This window comes from Notamacropus eugenii, chromosome 5 (genome assembly GCF_028372415.1).
Source record: "Notamacropus eugenii isolate mMacEug1 chromosome 5, mMacEug1.pri_v2, whole genome shotgun sequence".
NCBI lineage: Eukaryota > Metazoa > Chordata > Mammalia > Diprotodontia > Macropodidae > Notamacropus > Notamacropus eugenii.
The window spans coordinates 6,514,957-6,523,989 of record NC_092876.1 but is presented as its reverse complement, the minus strand read 5'-3'; the positions used below and the strand labels follow the sequence as shown (position 1 = coordinate 6,523,989).

Sequence of the window (9,033 nt, the reverse complement as noted above, 5' to 3'; positions counted from 1 at the left end):
AACCTACTGAATACTACACTTGTATCTAATGCCCTCTACAATATGGCCCCAAGGTGCTTTCCAAGTTTATTTATTTTTCCCCTTACTTTTTCAGCTGTTTTTACTTTTGTAAAATGGTTTAGAAAGACAGACCACTGCCTTGACTTACTTGGGGGAAATGGAATTAGTGCCTATGTTACTGACAGATCTCCTCATTCACATTTTGATCTATAATATGAGAAGAGAAGGGTAAGGTAGTGCACCAAGCACAACACAAATCTCAGCAGGGCTTGGTTTAGGCACAACACCCTAGATCTCTTCTGCCTTTTCACTCCACAACTTTAAATGGCATGTCTGTGGACTAGAGTTCCCACCCAAATGGGTAAAATGCGGGCTCTGTTTTTTTCCTTTTCTATCATAAATGTCCCATCCTCCATTCCCTAATAACCTACTTAGGATAAAACTGACTTTGGGAGAGGGCAAAAAAAAACCATGATTGAAAACAAGTTGGGGTAAGAAGGTCATGCAGGGCTTGGCAGCTTTGGGTCTCAAGAATGTTCTGGATGACATTGGCTGTAAAATTGTCTTCTACCTTCACAGAGCAGGTCGTGGCCTTTCCCTCAGCACAACCTGCCTCCTGAGTGGTTTTCAGGCCATCATCATCAGTACCCCCAACCCCAGGTGGATCAAACTTAAAGCCAGAGTCCCAACATACATTATGCTCTCTGTTCTCCTCTGCTAGTTTTTCCACATTCTGCAAAATAGTCTTATGAAATCTGATGGACTAAGGGGTACTGGAAACATCTCAGAAACAAAAGACTATGAATACTGCTCCATTAATGTCACTACTAGTATTAGTGCATCACTCCATGCACTTCTGATCACCCTCCCTGATGCTGGGTGTATGGCCATCATTAGCTGTATGACTTGCTACACGGTTTATCTCCTGTAAAAGCTCCACAAGAGACTTCAGCAGATTCACACTGACAGCTTTTCCCATACAGCCTTCCCTGAGACCAGAGCAAAATGATCCCACTGCTGATGGGCACCTTTGTCACTTTTTACTTACTCAATTCCATCTTGGCAGGATGTATGCATTCAATGACACTAAAATCCTGGATTCTGCATAGCTGTGCTTCTTGGCTGCCTGTTTTCCAGTGGTTAGCCCTTTTGTGCAGTTCAAAAGTGACCCACAAATCATGAGGAACTACAGTGCTGTCCAAGGTAGAAAAAGTCCACATACTAAGTGACTCCAGGAATACTTAGTCCCTAATTTCTTCCCAGGTTCTTGTGAAAGAAGAAAAGTCACTGAAAAGTTTTAAGCTAGAAGTGTCAAACCAGATCCAGAATCCTCAGGTGGCAATTTGGACTAGCTCCAACTGCACAGCAAACAAACAACTGGGGAACCATTAAAGGCACAGGTAATGAAGTCAGGACCTGATTTCAAGTAGAAAGCACCTGACATTACTCTCCCAAGAATCCCAGATCATTAGGTTTGCAAAGGCATAAAGCACTATATAGTCTAAATGCAAACCAAAAGAGAATATCATTGGAAACATCCATAACCAGTGATTTTCCCTCTTTGAGCACCTTCCTTTAAGAATCTTCCTCTCTCTCAAGGGGCAAACCTTACCATTCATTTGTAAGTTCTCCCTACCTTCAACACCAGTCTGGTTTTCTACAACTTGGAAAGGGCAATCAGACTAAACATTCATCCATTTTTCCTTATTCTGACAATGGAAGACACATACATTCCATCTGATCTCTCTTGCACATGGCTCCAATTGGAATATTTGCAGAAAACTCTATTGTCTCTCTGATCCGTGTTTTCTGTAATACCCTGTATCATCAAGGCAACATTCACAGGACTGGTGTTGACTATGAATATGCCAGCACAGTTCTCAGTCACAAAGTATAAAAGACTCTCTGAATGGAAGGCAGAACAAAAACATTTATTTAGACACCAGAAAGTCAAATCCCAGGACCAGAAAGCGAAATCTGCCATGGTGACCAAGAAGTTGATGAATATGGTCACCACAGGGAGCAAAGCCATTCTCAAACCTGCCCCTCTCTGCCAGGGTCTTCTCACAAGCAAAAACTCATGATCCAGAGCTTTACCATGCCTACTAGCCTGCCTACATCCTTTCTCCTCTGATCAGAACATGCTAGCTCACTTCCTGCCCGTTCTGCTTCACCCTTCCTGTTCTGCCTCTTCAGTAAGCTCCTCCCACCATATGTATCTTAGGCTTCCAGGTGATTTAAGCGGGTCACATGGGCCTATGAATGAATGAGAAAAATCTTTCCAATTAAATTGCAATTACATTTGGCTCCAAGATCTTTTGTATGCATTACATAGGCTCGTGCATCAACAGGTATCAACAGAATTGTAATAGAGATAACAGAAAATAAGTATGTAAAATAATATCTTATGGTGGGACTTGAGAACAAGCATCCCATTATTCCCCCCTTGAACAAATGGGACCAAAAGTCTTGGGGTTAGGGGGCAAACTTCTCTTCTTCCCTAGCTACTTCCTGCTGAAATTGGACTTAGAGCTGTCCCTGCCCCAAGAGGTCTCATTTGAGAGATCAGTTCTTTAGCTGGCATCTGGAGTTTGGTCAACTTCAAATCCAGTAAAAACACATCACCATCATGGTTAGGGGGTGACATCCAGCTTAAGTAATCAGGCATATGCAGGTGGAGGGTACTAACCCTATAGGAAACAAATCTAGCAAACAAGTTTAACAGACAAAAAGTCAAAAAGAAACAAGGAGACAATAACCAGAAGCAGGGTAGATATAGGATCAGCCGTGCTTCTGGAGTCCATGAACCCACTATCTTAGCCTCATTCTCTGTAGCATACAAGAATTAAGGGTGGAATTTCATAATGAACCTCTCCTGAATCAACAACATTTACAATATTATCTTTCCCATGTGCCATAATTTCTGCAACTTTTGGAATGTAATCTGGCTTCCATTTTACCCATACTTTAGCTCCCAATTTTATTCTATCAGTAGGACCCAATACTTCAGTTCGTCTCCTAATTATTTCAAAAGGAGGATCAGTTTTCACAAGTGGTCTTGCTTCACAAGGAATGATAATCACTTCAACTATGCTACCGTTTTAATGAAACTGCATAGGTTCATCACCTAACTTTTGGAATGTCACAACAACTTCTCGTTGATAATTAAAATCTATCACTCCAGCCAATACATGTATTCCTTGAGCTGCTAATCCTGATTTAGGTAATATCCGTCCAAAATGATTTTTAGGGATTTTCATATGTATTCCAGTAGAGATTGTTCTTAATTTTCCCTTTCCAACAAAACGTCCTCTAAACATTGTAAATCATATCCTCCTGAACCAGGTGTCCCTGAATGCAGTGATGGGACATCGGGCCTCACAGTCCAATACTTCACATTTGGGATCTTATGTGTTTATTGTTTTCTAATTTTCTTATTTGGGGTCATCATTCTGGCTAGAGGTGTACTTCTTCCCAGTACTCTATTATTCAAAATACGTAAAGCAATGAACAAATTAACTTTCCAAGGTTAGTAAGAATTATTAGAACATAATTTCCTTAACATTCTTTTAATAATCCATTCATTCTTTCAATTAACTCAGACTCTTGTGGATAAAATGCAATGTGATATATCCATTATATGTTGTTTAATACACAATATCTCTTCATTTCATAACCTTTGAAATTGTACCTTTGAATCTGCCTAGGAATTCCATAATATAGACTTATGATTTGCAAAGTTCTACAGATGCTTTTCTGGATTGCATTCTTATAGGGACAAGCCACTAGTACACCTGAATAGTTGTCAACACAAGTACATATAAATTTGAATCCTTTATCTTCATGTAAAAGTCCAATATAATCTATTTGCCAAATTTGTGCTGGTACTTTTCCCCTTACTATCTCTCCAGTTACTACCTGAGGAACAGTTCATTCCTTTTCCAACTGACATATAGAACATTACTCTCCTGTTTGTTTTAGCAATGCATGAGATATACCAATCTCTCAGTTTTCTGTTCACTGGAGTGTGGCCTGGATGCCTACAGGGCCAGCCATTTGAGGGACACATTTTGCTAGTAATGGATCGTCACCTGGTGTCAGAGTAGGGACAATATGTTGAGCAGCAATATTTGCTAGTCAATCAGCATGTGTATTGTACTCACGTTCTGGCATGATAAGGGCCACATGATCATCTACTTGGAAAAACTGACAAATTAGTACCCAAAGACAAATCCAATATATCTTTCCATAAATTCTTTATCTCGGACTTGTTTGCCATGAATTTCCCAATTTTGGTTTTTCCACATGGACATCCATGTAGCTAACCCATTAGCTACCACCTATGAATCAGTGAATATGTGACACTGTCCTCCTTGTTCTGTTTTAATAGCTTGTTGTACTGCCACAAGTTCAGCATATTGACTGTTTCTACCTATCCCAGTACTTTCCAAACTCAACCTGGTGCATGGGTTACAGGCTACCACTTTCCAATGTCTTTTGTGACCCATGTATTTTGCTATTCCATCAGTAAACCATCCATGCCTCTTTTGTTCTTCAATTAATCCATCATATCCCTTATTCCATTTTACAAAGGACTGTAACAACTGTTGCTTTGGTTCAGAGGGTGTATCACTTCCCTCATTACCTATGTTTGCTATAGATTCATGTAAAGCAGGAACTCCACATTTGCCTGTTTTAGATCTATTTTGAACACACCATTTCCCTTTAAATACACATCCTGTGCATGTCCAGTTCTGTGAAGAACTGGTGTCCTCATTGCCCAAGTCATAACTGAGATAACAGGCCTTAATATTACTTTATGGCCTAAAGTCAGTTCTTCAGTCTCTTCTAAAGCCCAATGTGAAGCTAACAAGTTCTTTTCTACAGGGGTATATTGAGCTCCAGATGAAGGAAGTTTCCTAGACCAAAACCTTAAGGGTATACTTCAGCTTTGTTGTTTATGCCATAAAATCTAGTTTGCATATTCATCCTGTACTTCCACCAGGTCACTTGGCAAAGGCCATAAACATAGGGCCAACTGTATAGAGGCCTTTGCTTCTTCAAAACCTTTACTCTGCTGAAATCCCCAATCAAATTCGTATTTTTTCCTAATAATTTTATATATGGGTTTCAAAATTTGTCCTAGATGTGGTATGTGATGTTGCCAACATCTGAATAATCTCACAAACTTTTGGGACTTTTTCTCACTGATGAGGATAGGAAAATCTTGAATATTTTGTTGGACTTGTAGGAGAATTTCTCACAGCCCCTGATTCCATTGTATACCCAAATTCTTTACGATTTCATCTGGCCCTTGAATCTTTGCAGGGTTAATCTCACAACCTTTGCTTTTCATATGCTCAATTAAAAGTGTCAAACTCTTCACCACTTCCTCTATAGTTTTTCCCTGTATCATAGTATCATCTATGTAGTCGTTAAGCTGTACACCAGGTAGCTCTAATTCATCCAAATGTTTAGCTATAATCCTAGGACAAATAATGGTGGTATGCAGATATCCTTCTGGCAAGTAAAATTATATTGTCAGGCCTGCCAAGTGAAAGCAAATTGGTCCCATTATTTTGAATTAATTGGGGTAGTAAAGAAAGCATTGGATAAATCAATAACTGTGTACCAAATCCCATCATATTTCTGGATCTTTTCCATTAAGATAAGAGTATATGGAACAGCAGCATACAAGAAAGGAGTGACTTTATTCAATTGTCTGTAATCCACTGTTATCCTCCATGTCCCATCTGACTTTCTAACTGACCAGATAGGGTTATCCCATGAAGTGGTTTTGGGGCCTAACACTCCTCTCTCAACATGTTCCTTTATAGTACTGGTAATCTCATCTTATCCACCTGGCAAGAGATAATGATTTAAAGTAATCATTTCAGAAGGTTTTGGTAAAGAGATTGGGTCCATTTTTATTTTACCCACTAAAACTGTATTAATTCCTATCTTCCTTATTGCAAACTGGTATCTCCCCTCAGGTAAATTTAAAATCATACGCCTCAATATATCTATTCCAATGACGTATTTGAGAATAGGTGCAACACAGAAAATTCTTTCTTAGGTAATTGTCCAATTTTCATCATTAGTTCGACTTGTCTGGCTGATATTTCAGCCCCTCCCTGACCTGGGATGGTGATATATGTTCCATGATTAAACCTATCAGAGTTTCCATATATAAGGGAGGCCTCTGTTCCAGTATTTATTAATGTCCTACTTACAATATTTGATCCATTTTTTCACTATGTGTTCAAATTGACATGGGATCCGTAATCCTGTCTCTGTATTTTTTAATCTCAGCAGAGGTTGACCAACTTCATATTCTCCCTGAAGGTGAGACAAACTTGGATACAAAGATTCATGAGGATCTGTAAGGAAAGTTCTTATATCTCTTTTTTCTCTAGTATCAAGTCCCTTTTCTCAGTACATTCTGTATATTTCATTAGTTGGAATACCATCTATGCTTCCAGAATGTACCCCTGATCTCAGGAGAGCAGTAAATAATTCTCTCTTTGTCAAGTAATTGTGATTTTCAATACACTGGCTATTTACTCTTATCTCTCTAGGAATTTTGACTTTTTCCTAGTCCCCTAAGTCACTTAACTGTAAAATCTTGTCCAGTACCACTGAAAGAGGGTGACCTATTTCCCCAATTATTAGAGTCAAAATTAAATGCTTGTAGGTAGGAGGAGCTGTCTTCACTATTATATTCCTATGGTAAACTGCAAAGGGAGTATCAGACTATGCATATTTCTGATCATTATGGCAATCTTCATTACATCCCTCTTTAACTTTCTTATATAGTCCCAAAGTGAATACCAGGGGTTGTCTCTACTAGACCACATAAAGCCAGGAGGATGGTGCCTACTGCAGTCTTCTGCAGCCAAAACTCACAGACTAGCTGTATTGTTACCTGCTTGCATAATGTAATCTCTAAAGGCTTGCTGTACAAAAGAATTCTGATTAATACTTAAAAATTTAAAGCAATCTGTACTATCTATAGATATCCCTCCAGCTCCTTCATCACTGATTCTCACCATCCAAAATGTTAATGATTCTCCCATTCTCTGGGTGAACCAACACAAAATGACCTCCTGCTGATTAAAATCCTCAATTATTTCCCTAAACACTGTGTTACCTCCTTGGTTCTCCTGTTTCTGCCTCACTATTTGGCATGCCTCTGCCTGAGAAGCTTCTTCCTCTAAAATGATTTCACTTCCTTGCTGTGACTTCCTTAACTCACAGTGGCAACTAGGGTGGGTTTGTACAAATGTCATGCAGGAATATCTTTTGTCAGCCTTCAACCCTTAGTATTTTTCTGAGTGGAGAAGAATAGAGTGAAAATGGGACTCCCTGGAAGGGCCAGCACTGCTTATCTAGCAGCCACAAACTACATTTTATGAAGACTCCAAATCAAGAGAGCCAATACAATTCCATGCAATTGTAGAGAACCGGGAACAAAGATGGGAATGAGCAGAGAGCAAAAGACAGAGAAGCAATTGTTTGTGTGTTACTGTGACTCCTTTACATATCTGCTGTAGTTTCTGTAATGAGAAGTAAAAGCTGTCCTGTACTTGATATGCCTTGTGACCTGTGCTTTTGGAGGAGGGTAATAGCAATTTAAGTGGAAAGATCTTTCCCATTTATTAATAGTCCATTTGATCTGCTTAGATCACCTGGAAGCCTAACACACATGTAGTAGGAGGAGCATGCTGAACAGGTAGAACAGGCAGGATGGAGCAGAACTGGGAGGAAGTGAGTGAGCATGGTCAGGGAAAAGGAGAAACGATGTAGGCAAGCAGGCAGGCATGACAAAGCTCAGACTCATGAAGTTTTGCTTGTGAGAAGATCCTGTCAGAGCAGGGGCGGCTTGGGAATGGCTTTGCTCCCTGCAGTGATCATGTTTCAGTTATGGAAACAACCAAGAAGGAGGACAACAGATAGCATAGAGAGAAGGATGGTCCAGTTAATTCAAAGCCCTGAGTAGGACAGCAAATATCCTGAAAATTGGGAGACAACAGCTTTCTTTTAAAGAGAAGCTGTTGAGTATTGTGTTTCTTCTACTAATTCAGGTAGCTATGTTTACTTTCTAACTGAACATTAGCATTTTTAAAATTGGGGGGGGCACAGACACAAAATAACTTTCATATGATTTCTCTGAATTTGTATTTTTTTATTATATGAAATATAGATTTTGACATTATGGTTTATATTCCTGATGTTACTAAAACGTATTATGTACTAAAGCACGCATTTGAAGATAATGTGAATAATTGTTTCCAGTGTGCTGCAAAAATCAGTTTGCTGCTGATATCTCCCTTAATATAAAAAATAGTATATGGAAGGTAGAGGGCACTTACAACAGGGAAAATATTGCACTGAGAGCCTGCCTAACTAAATGGAAGACATAGCACACATGCATTTGGAATTTACATAGGTTGTAGAAACAACATGGTGGCAAAAGGCAGGAATTTCTCTGACTTCTTGCCAAAACCCCTTCCAATGACTTTAAATAATTCCTCAAAACAAATACTAGAGCACCAGGACCCACAAAAAGAGGGTCAAAACAATGTTCCAGCCCAAGGCAACTTAAAAGTTCAGCAAGACAGATCTGTTGCACTGGGGTACAAAATGAGCAGAGTCCAATGGAGGCCATTCAGCAGTATGCCAGCAGTAGGCACGGGGGATGACTCAGTCAGGGGCAGCAGTATTGCTTTCCAGACCACAGCTGGTAGGAGTCATAAAACAGATCAGAAGGAGATACCAGAAGTCTCTTTACTATCAGGACTCTGTTGCATTACTAATTCTTGGATCTGGGTCAAAATCCTAGGTCTTATTTCAAAGGTGACGAGGAGCTAGCAAATCATAACTTGTGGCCACAGTGGAACTTTAACCTTGATCACAGTTCCAGGGTAGAAAAGAGTGCTTATGGTAACTCACCACAACACAAGTCAGGAAAGTAGTAATCAAGCCTCTTGGAAGAATTGAAAACTTAAAGGGCACCAGAATTATCCCTGAAGA

At 39.5% G+C, this 9,033-nt stretch overlaps 1 pseudogene; it reads left to right on the top strand.

The window, feature by feature from the left end:
• The first annotated feature begins 502 nt into the window (after window positions 1-502).
• On the top strand, window positions 503-1,229 carry LOC140507292 (vomeronasal type-1 receptor 4-like; annotated as a pseudogene).
• The last annotated feature ends 7,804 nt before the right edge of the window (window positions 1,230-9,033 follow it).